This window comes from Diadema setosum, chromosome 4 (assembly GCF_964275005.1).
Source record: "Diadema setosum chromosome 4, eeDiaSeto1, whole genome shotgun sequence".
Lineage (NCBI taxonomy): Eukaryota > Metazoa > Echinodermata > Echinoidea > Diadematoida > Diadematidae > Diadema > Diadema setosum.
The window spans coordinates 44,840,892-44,860,063 of NC_092688.1; positions in this window are offsets into that span (position 1 = coordinate 44,840,892).

Below are 19,172 nucleotides of genomic sequence, written 5' to 3' on the forward strand. Positions count from 1 at the left end.
TGATTAGCCAAGATACACATAATAAAGTTTAAAGATGTATTGGTCTTCGAGACAAACTTGGATATCATTTACATTGTCTTCTCTTCTTAATTTGAACCTTGTTTTAATATTTCCATAATCTTACGTACTGTATACCAATTTAGGGCAACTGCAATCAGTATAAGATGAATACATTACTGAAAATATATAGAGGAACCACATATGTACAGAAAGTTACTTGCTTACTCACCACCGCTATCTAAAAGATTGCGTATTTTCAAAATTCATGACTGTTTTCTACTTTATACTTTAAAACTTGAGTTCTTTTATTCCATAGAATTGTTAACCTAAGAATTTATCACAGATGTTTGGCGTATAAGATAGGAATGTTTACTCTTACAATACTTATACATGTATATAGTAATTTTCATCCTAATCAAATTTAATAGTTCGGTTTACACAAAAGATCTATTCGCTTTAGCTCTCCCATTGTTTGGAAGATCATACAAAACGTTCATGCACTAATTTAAGGTTATTCAAAAAAGCTGTCAGATACTCTCTATTGATTAAATACTGCTTATTTAATCTTTTCACCATCTCTTCTGTAAGTGGTTAATTTGATGTGTTTTCTCTTTTGTGTGTGTGTTATTGTAATTTGATAATTATGTCTATACTTATGCTAATATCTATTCAAGAGGATTTTTTTCCCCACAAGGTCTCTGAGCCTTTTCCTAAGTTTACTGTTTATTTTACATAGATTTAGAACAAAAGCCTATCTTCTGATTGTTACATAATAATGATAGAGTATTGAGTATGCTTTGAAATAATTGTATAATTTTTTATTTGAAATAGAAATGAATAAACGAAACGAAACGAAATAAAAAAGCACACAGCTCACAATATATCTGTGTATTTCTTTTTCCGTTTGTTTTAAAAATCTGCCGTATTTCTTGTTGATCCTTTTGTTTTAAAAATCTGCTGTTAATTTTATTTGAAGAGATTCATTCCACAGGGATATTAAACCGATTTCTGTGGGTTTTGGACGAAATATTCAAGACTTGAACTGTACCAAAGGAGGCTTGGAAGATGGGATATCATGGTAAAGCAACGCTCATTATTTGCGTGACTAAGATAGAAAGGTTCGATTGATATTATTCATCTTTACTTGGTAATAGTCTTTTGGTTTAAAAAGATGGTGTAAAAGACAATTGTCAATAATACTGAAAGTGAGTACTTTCTGTATAGACGATGAAGAACATCATAAGAAAAACATCTTTGATGATATCAGAAATTAACTTTACTTAGAGAACTTTCAAAACTGTAAAATTAGGCCCAGCATGAGGATTAAAAAAAGTAAAACAAAGCACACACGAACTGTTTAAGATGATAAAATGAAAAATAGATACTGCGATTTTCCACATCAGTTGTACAGGACATTGCTTCGTCATACTATAGAGTTACGATGTGCTTACACTGTTTCTATAATTATGCTCTGCATTTCTATGGCTTTTCTTACAACCGCATACACAGTCGGTACACAGAAACACACACCCACACGCCTACACCAGGGAGGTGGAAGAGACCACCTCCCTGCCCACACACAAGTCAAGAGTAGCATGTTTCAGGATCAATTTAGTATTATGTGTTTCTTAAGGTAATGCCTGTGTGATGCGAAGTTGCCTTAAAGAAGATACTGTACTTACATTTCTTGGTTATTTAGTGCCGTCAGGTATTCTCAAGTTCGGTTATGATACTTGGTAATAGCTATCACCTGAACTAAATAGGTGATATTGACGTTTTCAAGGAATAAAGTCATCAAAATCATAAGACCGTATGATCATGGTGACAGAGTCGCTTTAAACACGTTTTATGACAAGAGCTGGGGGACAATCAACGGAAAGTCATACATATATCTTTTGGGCTGATCTGTTTATATCTTGTTTACGTAGACAAGAAGATGAGTTCAGAAGGGGACTCTACAAAGGATGACGTAAGATTCGAATTTTGTCACAATGTCTAGACTTATAATGACGTTCAAAAAATGAGTGTATCGGGAGGGAAAATTCCCAGAGAATCGAATGTTTTTGTTGTCCATTTGGCATGACGGCATTGAAAGGAATTTGGCGATGTCTGTCGTAACCTAATTCGACTTGCTGAGGGAACTGTATCCTGGTTGTTGTCTCCGCGATTTTGACCTAATTATGAACCTAATATTATACTCGTATTCAAGTCTCCCTTTCTCTCCAGCTCTCTTATTCGAAACTGTTTAGTTTAGGGAAATTTAGCAGCCTGATTGTTCCCCTCTGGTGCGGAGCAGCGGTACCTTCGAGACCCCGTTCGGTCCCCGTTTATCCCGCTTTCATTTCCCGAAGACCCAGTTACAGGCCGTGCTGGCTTCCCTGCTCCCGACAAAGAGAACACACTAATCCCGCCAAGTTTCAGGAAGATGTGTATGTAGGTAATGAGGCCAAGTATGCATGAAGTTTGTGACTGTTTTTTTGCTCTTGAACCAGGTGACTCTTTTGAGGAGTTATTGCTATTAGAAATCATTATTTACAAAACAATGTTATTGAAGCCTCTCGAATTGGGACTATGGAGATAGCTGAACGAGACCCGTCCTCAGTCCAACCATAAATTCAATTTAATCAGCACAGAGGATTACTTTTGCGGTCAACGACTAATGAACGACGTATATCGTTTCTGTGGAGAAACTCGGAATTTGCTCATCACTATGGTGCAAGGAGGGAGGGGGAGTTAATTCTCTCTTTTGTTCCATATATCAAAGTTTAAAAGAATTAAAACGGATAATATAAAACGTCAAAAGAGTCACGCAAACCAAGACAGATGAGCTGCGTAACGCACTGACAAGCACTGGTCACGTTTTGAATTTGTATTTGAAAAGAAGGAGACGGTGTAATATACATAACAGCAAAATGCGAGTTAAGAATTGGAAACGTGAGTCAAGTACATGACGTGAATATGACAGCCGTTTTAAAGTCTGGAGCTAGGGGAAACTCATGTAAAGATCCAAATAGAGGAAATTGTTGTAGATTTGCTGCATTATCAAATAACAAAGTAACCTCATTCCATACTATATTGTCTTTGACTGAGGGAGATAGTTTGAAATCTAGGATATATTTGGATAATCTGTATTGCGTGTAAAGCATAAACCACATAAGTTTGCTTAATTCGCTTTTATGCGTATCGCGTGCTTTTCATTTTTTTTCAGCTTGTACGTTCAGATTTTCTTCATAAGATTTCCTTTCATCACTCACATTTTGACATGTTAAAGATGATGGAGAACAGTATTAAGAAAAGTGTCTTATAAAAGAAAAAACTGTCACTTTATACGAAAAATAAGCAAAGCATAATCATGAATACTGACTTTTCCGCTGTGGCGGAATATTCCCGCCTGATGAGATTACTACATTAGCCTCTTTTTTAAGATCATGAATAGAATTGGTTGCAGTTATTAAAGAATGTGCTTTGGATTTTTGATTCAGTGGTTTTGATGAAGTACGTAATTTGGCATTACCCATTTATACAATGCTTTGCAAAGGAATCGTGGAGACCTATATTATACAAGTCATCTTAATTCATCCACTGTATGAGTTGAAAAAACAAAACAAAATAAAGACACGGATAGTTTATGCATGGCGTCGCATGTGGCACCCCACAGACACGAAAAGAGAGAAAAAAAATGTTTTCAATCTTAAAATGTAACTTATACTATCTCTGTCATGATATCTGACTCTTCGTTTTTGTTTTTGTTTTTAGTTTTGAGTGTGTGTGTGTTTTTTTTTTTCTAGATTATTGGTTCCCTATGTCCCACACTGAAATGTACAGGTAATAGTCCAAGGATGGGGTGCTGAACATTTTCTCACATAATCGCCTTCGAACAAACGATATTTCAAAGATGGATCGTAAATTTCGACGTCTGTTACACATTTTGTTACATAGATTCATGATAGAAACTGTGAATGCCAAAAATGAGTCTCTTGCCGGGGATTAATCTTGTAAGTGCAGGTGACATCGTCCCCGCGAATTCCTTCAACCGTTCGCTAAATTCAATTAACTCGCATCACCACTTCTGGTTCTAAAAGCTAAATTGCCGAACATTGGGGATCTTTGATTTGTGAACCCGGCGACGGCACTTGAAATGGCGATAAATATTGTTGTTCTGAACTTTGAGGGGGTTTGAGTGTACGCAATTTGCTTGTCTCGAACCGTTTTCGCCCTGATGTGTGTGAGCGTGAGTGAGCAAAAAATTTTTAAAGTTAGGATTTCTTGTAAAAATTCATTGCCTAACTCAAATGTCCTGATTACTGTATTGATTTGGGGGAAAATGACGAACTCTCTTCTCACAGTTTCCTTTTGTGATAGTGATCATGTTCAGTCCTAGGAAACATTTTCACACCCGGAGGTATCAATAAATTTTACGATATCGTGGTTTAGAATGAGATTTCCTTCATTTAATCGTTGTGTGTGTGCTCAAATTGATTAATTAATGATTTTGTGAAAGACATGCAGAAGTGACGAAATCTTTCAGATGAGAGCCTGTTTCATCCTTTTGTATGAAACCAAGAGAACGAAAGATGACTGAAAGATGACTGAATTAGGAAGTGATTAAAAAGAATAGACTCATAATAAATAATTTTCCTTTTGTACACCCGGTAACTTTAATTACTTGAGCCTTTGTGTAATCATTCAAAAAATCTTTAAATATTTGGATATCTATATTTGGACATTTAGTATTCAATCCAAAGTATTTCCGACAGTATCCTACAAGGGTATGGATAAGGAAAAAAAAACACTTTTACGTTTATAAGATTTTTAGTTAAATACGATCAACTAATTTCATCAATGTCAGATAAATGATTCAAGCAGTTCAGTATCATGCGTTATCGACAAACGTAATATGTTAATTTTCTCAATTTATCATTTTACTACCTTTAAACTAAATGTTAATACTGCTCTTAAAGCAAACCTTATTTCTAAAAAAAAAAAAAATAAAGGTAGAATTTATTTTCTCCCCCCTCCCCCTCCCCCAATAAAAAAGAAGTGGAAATGCTTCCCTTCTCCACTGTTCTCTTCAAATCATAATGGCGGAAAATAGAGCTTCGACTGATGTAGTGGTTTGGGGAGGAGTGAATGTTCCCTTCTTGCGCGCTGGAAAAATTGTTTTTGAGATCCTATTTCAAGCGGCGGGCTATTACGATGTTGATTGATGGCGGGTTGCAGTGGATCGGACGTTAGCGGCGAGCTGGGCGGTAGGAGAGTGGGCCGCCCGCCCTCGACGCTTCGCGTCCGCCGAGTGTAACGGAGGAGTTTGATTTCATGCTTCGCTGTCACATTCGCGCACCTCTACCCTCCGTTTATCTCCGAACACGATACGGCAATTTCCAGAATATTCTCTCTTTTTTCTTTCTTTCTTCATAACTCAGTATTTTTCTCGTAAGCATCTTCTTCGATCCTACCAAGATTAATCCTCATCGCCTAGTTATCACACGTCACTGGCGAGTTGCAAATATGGAAACGTAAATTTTTTCCATCTTCTTAAGCTTCATCGCTGAAGAATAATTAGGCCTACCAAATTGGTCAGTTAAACATGTAACCGTAATTAGATATACAATGCGCCTGCGTTAAGTCATCCTTGTGAAAATGAGTTCAATTTGAAAATCTGCTTTCCTCGAAAAGGTCGTATGAATCTGAAGGCTTCTGTTTCATGTACATATTCACAATCTCAAAAATAGTAGGCCTACTGATATTCGTATAATAGGGGAGTACGTATAACGGCAGAAAGGTACATTACGTATTGTCTCAGTGATAAAGTACAAAGTTTTGTACGAAGAAAAGTAAGATATCTCGCATTAAATAAAAACAAACATAATGTGCGGGGAAATGCCTGTGTTATTTTTTGAAAGTAGACATCCTATTGAATGCAGACTTTGCCCTAAGAATACAAGGTACGTATAGAAACATGAAATGAATAATATGAAAAGGTATTTCACTTTTCTTGCCAAATGAAGTAAAGGGTAATATTTTGATTTCTTTTTTTTTTAATATTGTCAATACAATGCAGTATTCCTGATAAATGTTTAATCCATTCAGTACACTGTAAACTGTTGACAATTGGGTTGTTTCGGCTGGCATTGACTCTAGTAAGCTGTAATGACAATGTGTATTTTGCTTAAGTCACACCGAAAATCATGTGTTACCCATTCATGTGCGCCTTGGAATACACTCACCATTGTCGATCTTTGGAGGAAACGTATGAACCCGTTGAAAACGAATCCCGATTATACTCAGGCAGGTGTCCATGAGAAATGCATGTTAAAGCAAAATCAGCCCGTCCTACCCGGGTTAAGGGCATTATCTACCATTTGCAGATGAAACAAAAACCCAGTTTTAGTGCTATAAATGTGAGTTAGGGATAGAAACAACCAATGTAAAAATTTTAATCAGTATAAACAATGTTAAAGGGAAGATAAACCCCAAGAGCAATGTGGATTGAGTGAAAGCAGCAACATTAGTAGAACACATCAGTGAAAGTTTGAGGAAAATCGGACAATCGATGCAAAAGTTATGAATTTTTAAAGTTTTCGTGTTGGAACCGCTGGATGAGGAGACTACTAGAGGATATGACGTATGAGTGGACAACAATACAAAGAAAATATAAAGGAAATTCAACAAAAATTCACTTTTCTAGAATCATGAAAGAGCAATGGACCAACCTCTTTCAGAAAGCAGGGGGAATAATTGCTACCCTTAACATATGTCAATATCAAGTTGATGGAATTTGTAATTTTCATGAGAAATGGATTTTTGTAGAATTTTCTTTATATTTTCTTGGTATTGTTGTCCACTCATACGTCATAACCTCTAGTAGTCTCCTCATCCAGTGGTTCCAACACCAAAACTTTAAAAATTCATAACTTTTGCATCGATTGTCCGATTTTCTTCAAACTTTCACTGATATGTTCTACTAATGTTGCTGCTTTCACTCAATCCACATTGCTCTTGGGGTTTATCTTCCCTGTAAGTATTGTTAAATAAACGAAATGTGAAAAATAATTATGATAAAATTGTATCTAGAAAAAACCGTCTACAGTTGCGGTTTATTGAGAAAAACAGTGATATCTGCTTATTTTTTAGGCTTTATTGCGAATTTTTTATATATGGTTGGAGGTTTTGTGGTACATTTACTGACCAGCACATATACATCAAATGTGATAACTTGAACATTTTTTTTTTAATCACTGTTCCCAATGGTAAGCAATACCTTCAAAAGAGACAAATGAAGTATAATAACACATAATGCATATATTCCAATAAAACAAGAACATAACGACCTGTCTGAATTGTAGGCAATATTCGGTTCATCCAAATGATATGCGATGATTTATGTTCAGATCAAAAGTCTTGTGGCATCACCATGGCTAAGGTTTTTGCCATTGGCGTACAATATCATTTCATATTCATGGGATAAAGAGGTAGTGGCACATTTGCATTTATTGATTTTGTTCTCCGTCAAATACAAGCGGATGAGCCTATATTTCTCGAGATGGTATGGAAAAAACGAAAAATTAGCCAGTACTATTTTCCTCAAAAATAGATACTTGCATTCTAAAATTTCTTCCAGCCATCGCATCTTGGCTCTTTGTATGATCTCTGATTTCATTTAATAATAATGATGATTATGATAATGATAATAATAATAATGATAATGATAATAATAATGATAGAAAATAATATTATTTATGTTGCACAACTACTATAATATACTCTACTGCGCGATACAAGATGATAATCATGACATTGATAATTCAAACCTATGTAGCATTATTCAAAAAATGATTTTTTTTCTTTAATGGTCTTAAACTCTTTAACTGTAGCTGCTTGCCTTACAAACAGGGAGAGTTCAATTTCCATCGAGACGCTGTTCGTACAAACTTTGTCTGCTTTGTGGCCACTATCATCAATAGGTGGTGACTTGTCACACCTTTTTGAACCATCTTGCTTCTCTCGCAGGGTGATATCATCGTTGACATAAAATGTGTAAAGCGTGAAAGCATGCATATATGTCGAACGACCAGTATACTGGTGCCATTATAAAAAAAATGAAAATTAATTACGATAATTATTGTAAGTGAAAATATGATCTTAGTCTTTCCTTACGAGGCTGAATGATTCGATGTCCAGTTGGTAGGTGGATCATGAATGGAACGCAATGAATGATTACATTGCTGCACATCCGGAAATCCACACAACGAAGTTGAATGCATAAAGTTGTGGGTAGTAAACAAACATTGAAAATGAAAACATCAGAAAGAGATGGAGGATGGGAAAGGAATCAAAGTAAGAGGAGATGAGATTAAGAGAGAGGAAAGAGAGAATGAGGGAAGAGAGAAGATGAAGCGGTCGCCTTTGTGATAGAGGGATCGTGGTTGTCTTGTTAAAGACGTGTACCCGTGACAGGACGAGAGGAGGGACACACACAGCTCTCGCTCTCTCAACAGACATGGTAAGAATGTTCGCTAGATTCATCATGGTCCGAACCGTTCGGTGGCACCATTCATCTTACGACCAAACCAGCAGGAAGAGGGGACTCGCCGCCGCTAAACATAATATCAAGCGCCTCAATGAGCCTCCTCCCCTAGCCGCCAATGGAACAAGCAGGGAGGCGAAAACAACAGCAGGAAGAAAACAACAATAAAAGAGGGCGAAAATGCGCGGGAACATTATGACGCTGGAAATTACAGAGAAGGCCGCGCGAAGTCGTCTGCGCACACATCGGTCGGCATTAATCCTTCCTCGTCACTAGAATTATGTGTTTCGATACTGCACCTGTGCCGTTGTCTTATTTTACGCGCTCCTAACGCCATCGGTAATTCCTCGGCGGGCGTTTTAATGGGGGCGGGCAAAATCGGCTCTCGCGGTACTGGCGGGTCGGCGGAATTTTGTTTAGGACCCGGACTGGAGGTTTATGACGGCTCGTCGTTGGTGGGCAATCTAGAATAACTGTTTGGCTAAGGATAATGCGGATACAAGGTTGAGAAGTGTCGCGCCGTGGTATTAATATCATTATGCAATCGATAAGATATTACCCAGTTTATTTTACTGTTCACTTCTATGAGGTGACCGGGTGACCAACTAGAAGCAAAAAAGAAAAGAAATATGGACGGGCGAGTTCCGCCACATAACTCTTTTCACTCACATGCCTATGGATTAATTTCATAATGGCTTGTTTATCCTATTTCTTAAGTTGCGAAGACAAGAAAAACAAAACAAACCAAGAACAAAAACAACCATGGGACTCGCCCTGTGTTCAATAGCTATGAATTTGGGCATGGAAGGTAACAAGCTAACCTTGCAACGTTGCAATAATTACCCCTTTTGACAAGATTTGTAGATACGGATACGGTATGGGAATCAAAAGAGCCCAACTCAGTTAACAACACATAATCGTCACCCTCTGCTCCCTAACGAGGAACAGTGAGATAGGCCGACAGAATGAGCCACACAGTCTGAACTCTTCCTATTCGAAAGAAATTTGTGACAACATCGGCATAAAAAAAAAAAAAAAATGTTTATCTGTAGAGAGGATTATGATAGTCCTTTTCATGAAAACAATTTACTTTTCACTTCGGCGAACCTCGTCTGTGAGAGGCAGGAAAAAACAGGCGAAAATAAATGGTGCTACAAATTGCAGAGACAGGCCAAAGGGAGCTCCATGGTGTCCATAAATCACCCATTGCAGCAAACAAGGGCGCACATTTTCACATGGCTAACATTGCTGCAACGCATGAGACCCTTGTGGTCAAACTGAGGTTACAAATTCGGCAGCCGGGCACGTACTAAACGCAATCAAAATCCACCCTCGTAATTTGCTGTATGTACATGTGGCATTATTTGAAACACTGTCTTCACTATCAAAACAAAGGAACTTATTGAACCACAAGTCAGTTTTCCTTAGAAATAATGTACCTTTTTGAAGAAACCTTAATACAAAACAATCAGTTGTTTTCTTGATATTGTGTGGCGATATCTTGAAACCCATTGTCGGAAAAGGTAAGAAAAGCATGAATTCCCGACATGTCCATAGTTTTCTCGAGGAATATGAGGAAATCTTTATGACATATCAAAAACAGCTTCTGTTGTCCTCCAGTTACTGACATATATCAACTTTCCTGTAGTGACGCAAATGATAGAATGCTCTTTTGATTTTTTTTTTTAGTAATTTCTGTGGAAAATGGCGATCAACAAGAAGACTTATATTGGCAGTAATACCATAACAGCGGTTGACAATGAATAAAACAATGTCTACATTTAATATTATAATAATCAGTATGTTGTTGATACTGAAAATTATTTCAATTTTCTGTTATCAATTCAAAACTTAAAAATGATACCCGAAACATGTTAATAGCGCAGATGGAAATTAATGATATCAATGACGATATTGATAATATATTTCTATGAAAAAATTATATAACATTGACAACAATTTTTGTTTTTGAAATAATCGCACACGCTCCAACGCACATCCGCCTTTGCTGAAAATCGTACACATCCAGTAAATCAATAATAAGCCGATGTGAACGTTTTGCCTATCATGACTCAAATCTTTTGACTTTGAAAATAAGACTTGAGAAGATACGTTTTTACACACTCAAATCAGCCTCATAGAACTTTCAGAATCCCTTGAAAAGTCGTAAGTTGTTGCAAACGGGATGTTCAACCCTCAAAAGAGAAGCTTAAGACAATCGATTATACCTTAATTACTCAATATGCGTATTATTGATAAGACTGTTCAACATCTGTAACTCCTACAATTGACGACATACGTAGTCTAGTCGCGACGTATTGGGGTCCTTTCTTGCCGCGAACATATCAGGACTTAGGTGTATGTCTCTCATTAGTGAAGGACAACTCTGTTACGCTGTCATCAAACACAAAGGGGAAAAATAGGATAAAAGCAGCGATCATGTAAAATTAAAAACCTATGGTCACAACAAAGGCAGAGAGAAAAGCTTTATATGCGCTGAAAATCGACCAGGAAAAAAAAGAAGAAATAAATTATATTTCAAATTTACGAGAATAACCCTCAATTACCTATATCCACTGTCACTTTTTTCCCCTCTCTATCTGAATTTGAAAATCGCATTGCAAAAAAGAGCAGGAAACAATTTTCCGTTCATTAATTCCGGTCTCTGGAGTGTAGCGGTTCGTTACAGTGGCGACGGTAGGGCGTGCGCCGACAGAACCGGACCGAAGAGGGGGTGGTTACCGGTCTTTGAATAGAGGGAGGTGACCCAAAATGTTTCTGCTGTTGTAGTTTCTTTTTCTAAAGAGGAAAAAAAAAACACTAAACAAAACATCCATTAATGTGATCAGAGTTGACGTATTGCAACATTTTGTAAAATAGGTTCAACATTTAGTGACTTGGCTGAATTTCTTTCACGACAGTTTTGGGATGTTCAGTCTCTATATCTTTCATATTATATACATGCAATGAATGAAAACAAATCTACCCATGCCGTAATAATTAGATTGTACGCGTGTTTTAAGCTTGTCGCAATTATTAGGAGTAAGTACAAAACTGAACATTGTATTTCCCTTTGATGTGCATTACTGTGCATTCAACAGAGACTGGTCAAATCATGCAAAATGTAATTGTATTTTTTCTACCTTTTATTTCAAGACACGTTTTGTGTCAAAAAAAATTTAATTGCATGTTATTTAAATGATTAAAATGATTAACTGCTTATACTGATCATGTAGACATGAACATGTTGTTATCCCTGTCTAGCTATATATATTCTCAACGACACGCATGTCAGATTTTTCATATTTCTTTGTGCATTCTGTTGATGAAAAGTGAAAATAAAGTTTGAATTTGAATTTGAAAAGTCAGTTGTGAATGCTATTCACATGTATGTAAGTTTCTCCTACCAGTATATAGCGAAGTCAATACTAATTGCAAAATACGACAAACGTACTTGTGCATTTCATACACCTGTATTTTCAAATTTTGTGTTTGAATTCCCTTTTCAATATGTCTATAGAAACTTTTGATTGCAAACGTCTCGCAACGCTTCTGAATAATTTGTGATTTGAAATGTTGTTAAATCATCTTAAAAAAAAAGAAGCATGAAAGGCAATTAATGTTTTGGTGTCTGACCATTTGAGCTTTCGTGTTTTTTTTTTTCTGTTGAATTTTTGTTTATATAAGTGTGATGAAATAATCCTTCAAGACCAACTTATGAAAGTTTAATCATATATGTAACATTTATTACAAGCTGTTTTAGTGTTAAGAGTGATTTATTCAGAACTAAGCTAGTGATAGAATTGAGGATGAAGGATATTTTTAAGCAGAACTTTTTGTCATTTGAAAATTTGAATTTTAAGCATTAAAATTTTTCTAAACTTAACCCAACGAGACAAATATCCATTGCCCTTTTTTAAAACACGCCAAGGAGATTTACAGAAAGAAAGAAAGAAAAAAAAACAACAACAACAGTAAATTGAATGATATGAAACAATTTTCCCCCGAGAAAGTGTAAACAGGCATAGCGTCGGTTAACGGAAACAATAATCCCCACTCATATATGTGCAGGGAATGAATGTATTCATCTGGGAAAACGTAAAAATGAAACATAATTATGATAAGAAATGAGAGTAGGTATCTGGATAAAGGATAAATAATAATAAAATAACGTACTTTGAGCCTGGAAGTGAGGCTAAGTCTTTTGGGTCAAATGGCATATTTCGTCAGAGTTGGCGATGTCAATAATTTGTTGATAGCTCGCTAAAATCGTGTCATGTACTTGTAGAAAAGGTCACCTTTGACCTTTAGTCCAGATATCTTTGTATCTACTCTAGATTTCAGAGCGCGTAGTGGCTGGGTCGTGAATCTGCTTGGCTTCTTTTGAAGAGGCCACCTATGGAGTGCTCCGAATTATGAGTAAACCCCCACCTCTACTCCCCACCCCCCCCCCCCCACCCCGTCCCCGATCCTCATTCTCAAATTGCATATATATCTCTCTGGCATCACACCCCCCCCCCCCCCCATACCCTAGCTAGAAATACAACCCCTTCCCATACAACAATGAAAGAACAAAGAATCTCTTGGCGGTTTGGTCAAATGCCAGTTGTAGACGTTGTGTCGGTCGAAGCCCAACTCCCAAAACACCAGATGATTTGATGGACCTGTGCCATGCAACCATGATGTACTGAAATAGTCATACTGGCAAAGGTATCTTTAGATCTGGTTTTGTTTTAGTTTTCACTCTCACTGCAAAACTTTAAAGAACAAACGTCAGCTGATCGCTAAAAATGTTGGAATCATTTAATGGTTAATGACATTTTGTACATACACATAATCATTTTCATATGCAATGTGTTTTACGCTACAAAGATGAATACAAATTGCTTCTTGAGATTATACCTTTATACATTCATAATCTAATGATGTCATATATTCAGTGGTCGATTAGAAATTAAAGTGAAAGCACTTAGCACAGTATACCATTCCTTTTTGGAGACGAAATTTATCCTATTCCTAATTTATCCTAATCCTAATTTTTCTTAATTTTTCTTAAATAAAAAAAAAAATAGTATCAATCTTGAAGGCTCCAATAGTGAATGTATCTACAAAAGTTATATCTTGTACTTCATATTTGCGATTGATATCGAAAGGATTTTAGCAGGCTTAGGACTTGACAAGACCGTAGAATAGTTTGGCTTTTGCTATGTAGGTTTTTCTAATTTTTTTTTTCTCGTCAATTCTTCTTGAGAACCAAAAAACTGATCTATCATGCCATTTGTATCTTCTGTGGTATAATGATTTCCTTTTTTCTAAGAGAAATTTAAGGTGGAAATGCACTTAAGTTCTATGTCTAGACACACAATATTATGTTTTTGTTACCTAATCTCTAAGTTTTAACTATGTTCAATTTGCTTGCAGATCTTGGTTTTGTTGATTTTTACATATTATTGTAACAGTTTTTCGTTTCATTCGGGTAAGTTTAATGATCTAATGCTAGACTCCAATACAGAAATCAATGAATTATGATTGAATATGATGTATCATTTTATGTATTAGAATACCACCATTACTTCTTTCTGTAGTATTTCCGTCATTGCTAAAACATATTTCTTTATGCTTGTATGTAATACTTATTTCACGACAATCTGATCTTTTTAAAAGCGCTTTATGGAACATGACGATAAATGACAAGGTTCTTGATAAGTTTGAAAAGTGTGAATGGAAGATCAGAAAAAAAAAAGCTGGTGAAACACCTTTGCTCCTGATCGAAGAAGTCGAACAAAATACCGACTGTCTGCATGTGTGTAAAGTAGGTAAAATGTCCAGAAGAGAAAGTTGTTGGTAAAGGGCGTGGCGCATCACTCAGCGTTCTAACCACCCGAGGGTCCGGGCAGGGCAACAACTTGTTTGTCGTGGCCTCCCGTAGAGCGTAATCCCCCTCACTTCGTGGCGTATCCCGCCGCCGTCGCAAGTGACTTGAGTCTCGTCCGCCGTGACGCACCGGTATTAAAGATCGTCTCTCGTCTGTTTTTGGAGTTCGTTCACACCGGCGACGAGGAGTCGAAAGAGTCAAGAAAGTGTCACCTGCGTGACGTAATACCACCAGGGTATCGATCGTCTCGGCTTGAGATCGTTCGCACTGACTGATGACGGAGCAGGGAAGTGTCAGTAAAGTTCTGCCAGTGTGACGCAAGATTGGCGCATTCATTTTTGTCATCAAGTTATGATGTGCATTTTTGTTATACAAATGGAACGTCAGATAATAAATCACTAAATCATTACAGAATTGAGGAATTTATTTTTACTTTGAAAGGTGATTGCAGCAATTTTCGAAGAGGATGGATTGATTTGGACGTTTGGGTTTTTTTTTTTAGTTATCACAATATATAATGTATTGTCATAATCAAAAATATCATGTTAATTTGCCAGGGACAGGACATTATGTGTTGACGATACTTGTTTGATGAAAAGACGATTTATGTGGTTATAATGTATTGATGAATATATCTATACACTCGTGTTCATTGAAATGTATTGATTTGTTGACGATGTAAAGCAGAGAAATTAACAAATTTCATGTGGAAGGAAAAATGAAGAAAAAGTCGCAACCATAGAATAGGTGTGATTGATAGTCCCAGCTAAACATCAGATACTTAGTGCCGGAGGTAGCAAAGAAAGAGGTAAAAACGACAGCAGTACATGTACAATTGCTATGGGCCCTTTAGATTAAAGTGACAAAGTAGAAAACGAGGGAGATAAAGAAAAAAGTAGGGGTAAAATGTCGGAGGCAAAAGGTTATAGGATACCGATTATGAATTCAGTACCAGAATATCACAACCAATTACCATACAGTATATAATAACACGTAATCAATTGTAATAGTCAGGAGATCATTTGTCAATCAGATGCAAACCATCATTGCTAATGGCTCTTATTCTTGGTTGACGTTGACTTTTCTTAATTATTAGGATAAAAATGAACAATGCTACCGTTACATGTATGGGATAATATATTATTGACTAATCTGATGGATTGATAACAACGAGAAAGACACACCACTTGACAGGTGTATTGCTTAATTTACTTGTGCCTACTAAAAGAGCTTTGAATCGCAAACAACATTTATTAAATTCATTTAATTTTAATTCACCAAATTAATTTCTAATCTTATACCAATTTCAATATGAAAGCAGGTCTTAAATACTGAAACTCTAAAACAAGACAAAAAGCATTTACATAAGAAAAAAAAGCTGTCGGGAACATAAAGCGTTTCAACTAGTGTACTGTTCTGTTAAAGAGAATACAATTCGGGGTGTTGCAAGAAAGGTGCAATCAATTGCAACTTGCAACTGATTGTCACTGGCCAATCAAAATCATTGTTTGCATGCATGTCTCCTTAATAGGGCAGACTCTGAGCCAATCAGAATGGTTGTTTCAAAATTAGCAATTATTTGCAATTGATTGCAACTTTCTTGCAACTCCCCAATCAATAAGACGCATTCAAAGCTTATTCGACGAAGTGCTTTTTGAAATGGCTGAGTTATCCAAAAGACAATGCAAAACAACACGGTCCTAATAAAACGTGGGTCCCAACTTTTATTAGGACCTCTTTGTTTCTGGCATTATTTCAGCCATTTAAAAACCGATTTTCGTCAAACTTTGAATTTCTTCTAAGAATTATATGCTCTTTAATACTTATAAGAGGTTTCTCATCATCTCACAAAAAAAGTTGGAAACCTGAAGCGCCATCTCAACCAAAACTATATCATCTCTTTAAGATTCAAATTTAGGAGCTCAATTCAAACTGCCATGGAAACATGCCTTGAGAAAAATCGAGAAACGGCGTAATTCATAGCTTTCCTTGTCTTTAATTTTTGGACAGAATTAAGCAGTCACGATGATTAACTGCCTTTATTGAATGACACAAATAAACACACACAAAACACAAACACTCACACACAGTGTATATACAGAATGCCTTTTGTCATGACACGTTTTAGGCATTCACTCAGATATAACTTTCTGATCTTGAAAAATTGCTGCGGTTACTGAAAATTACTACGATCATAAAATTGAATGACAACATATCAGATTTTGTTTTTGAAGATTTTTAAAAATCTTAATATCGAATTTATTTCACTCGATTTGGAAGTTTGTATCTACAAAGCTCTATCAGCTAAAGTCAAAGCAAAGTGCATCCTCTTGTAACGTGGTGTCCAACGTCACGTGACTAAAACAGTTAGGGCGTGGCAAAGAGCCTTACAAGGGCAAAAGCAATTCAGTGGCGACTGTGGTAGCAATACAGATCCAATTACTTATCGATGAATCGATCTCTATGAAAACGGCAGGGGTGAGATTATCAAAGCGTGACGCGATTACTACATGCTACGATATCGACTGATGCTGCGTATCAAATCATAATGGTTGATATTGAGCTAGCCAGGGATCGCATCAACAAACCACCCATCAAGAATATCCATTCTCAGAGGGCAGTCCCTGGGGACTTTAGTGGCGTAGCCACGTAATGATGTGTAACACGACTCGACAAAGCTACACTGTACGATTTACCATAACTGGCGCCTATCCTCTTTTCGTGTGACACATTCGACCAGACACATACAGTACAAACAGAAAAAAAGAGGCCACGATTAGATTACTTGTGCCTCGGCCTGTGGGTGTAATGCCGTAACTTCTGAGCCAGGAAATATCTGAATTATGGCGTTGTCTGCAGTATGAACGCGATTCGACGTAGACCAGCATTTACGGTGGTTGGCGGGCATTAGGATGGGATCAGAGCGGAATGGCTTTCGCACGTGCGTCTAGCCCGTTATCCACCCTCACCCGCCGGTCCTGACGCCCAGCTAAGGCCACGTTAAGTCCCACCTAGATCCCGACGTGAGCTCGACCCTAATAAACCTGCGACAAAAACATCCATCCTCGAACCAACCACCAGACTCTCCTTGAAAAGTTTGTCGCACAACAAGGAAGAAGGAAAAGAAAGATGTTGTTTGAGTATCAAGCATTGAGCAATGAGTGTGTATTTAGTGTTTAGTGCTTTATAGCGCATCTTTGGGTCTGTGTTACTGTGTGTCTGTCTGTTTTTGTAGACGTGTTTGTCTCTGAGTGGGTGGGGAGAGCAACTTAATACCTTGCTATGGGCTAAAGTTGGATGTAGAGAAGATGTTTAGCCATGGTGAACTTTATTTTCATAGAAGGGTTGTGGATGGCAATGATGATGATGATGATGGCGGCCGAAACAGTAATATTGTCACATTAACCCACACAAATACAGTACTGTATCAACCTTTCCTGAGTGATACATAAGCACTTTAGATACACATGATGATAAAAAAAAAAAACGCAGAACAAAGCACAAATAGACACACCATACTTGATGCTCTCCTAAGGAAAATTTGGTGAAGGGAAGGGCTATTTGGAATAAAAAACAAAAAACAAAAACACGATGAAGTTAAAGAGGACTGATCAATAAACGGAATGGCTGAAAAGGACAAATTTAACAAGAGTAATGGACGCCTGATACGACGTCTTACATCTTTAAATCACCTTTCACGAACAACCCAGAAAGTTATGAATAAAAGAAATTACCTTTAGATTTTGGGAAACGATTAATTGTATGAATTTATTACGGCATGCTTTGCAAACACACACACACACATACACACGCACACGCTCACACAGAAGTAAAAGGGAAATAGGTGGTATTTATTGCACAAATAACGAAGTTACCGGTCAGTGGTCAGCAAATTCGCCACCTTCTGTTGACTGCAATACCATGAATACGGTCAAAGGGAACAACGTGGGTTAAACACTGGCCACAAAGTGAACCCAGGATTCCCTGTGCAGAAATCAAAAGTCTTTACCACTACACCACATGATGCTCTGTAATGACAAACTTAACTTGGTTCGCCACCATCTTAATGTCGCCACTGAATCATCGCTCCTTTAACTCTATAAAGTTTACTACTCCAAAACCATCGCTTATGTCATTCATCTATGATGTAGGCCTGTGTTAGGTTATGGTATTCGGGAGATAAGGGGTTAAAAAACCTTCGGCATCTGTTGCACCATGATTGCAAATGGTAATGATGAGTTTTCCAAGACCGACGCTTTCTCTCATTGATCATAAGGCTCACGAATCCAAACTCCTAACTATAAAAAAGGGCAAAATAAAAAAAGAAGAAGAAATGAACAAAATATTTGCTAGCTCCGTCATCGTTGTCTGGTACGTCCCTCACACGACGCGACTGCTGTTGCCTTCGGCAGCCGTGGTGAGAGGTGACTTGATCCCAAACCTCCTTGTCGGGATGAAGGGCCACGGCTAAGCCCCGACAGCGACACCTGCAGCTGAAGATACAGAGGGAGTTAGGACTGTATCATCAATTTGGGGCAGAAAAACGAGAGCCTTATTTGTTGATACGTTCTTATGAGATGCATGCCATTAAAACTCATGACTGTATCAAAACCAAATTGAGGCAAGGATAATTTTCGTGTACTTTATTGCCTAACTCTGTGATTCATTTGGAGGCAAGAAGCCAGTGTTTCTGTTCTACAGAAATATCTATCCCTCGTTCATCAATTCTTTGGAAGTTAAAACCTTAAATAAGAACAGGAAACAGCTTTA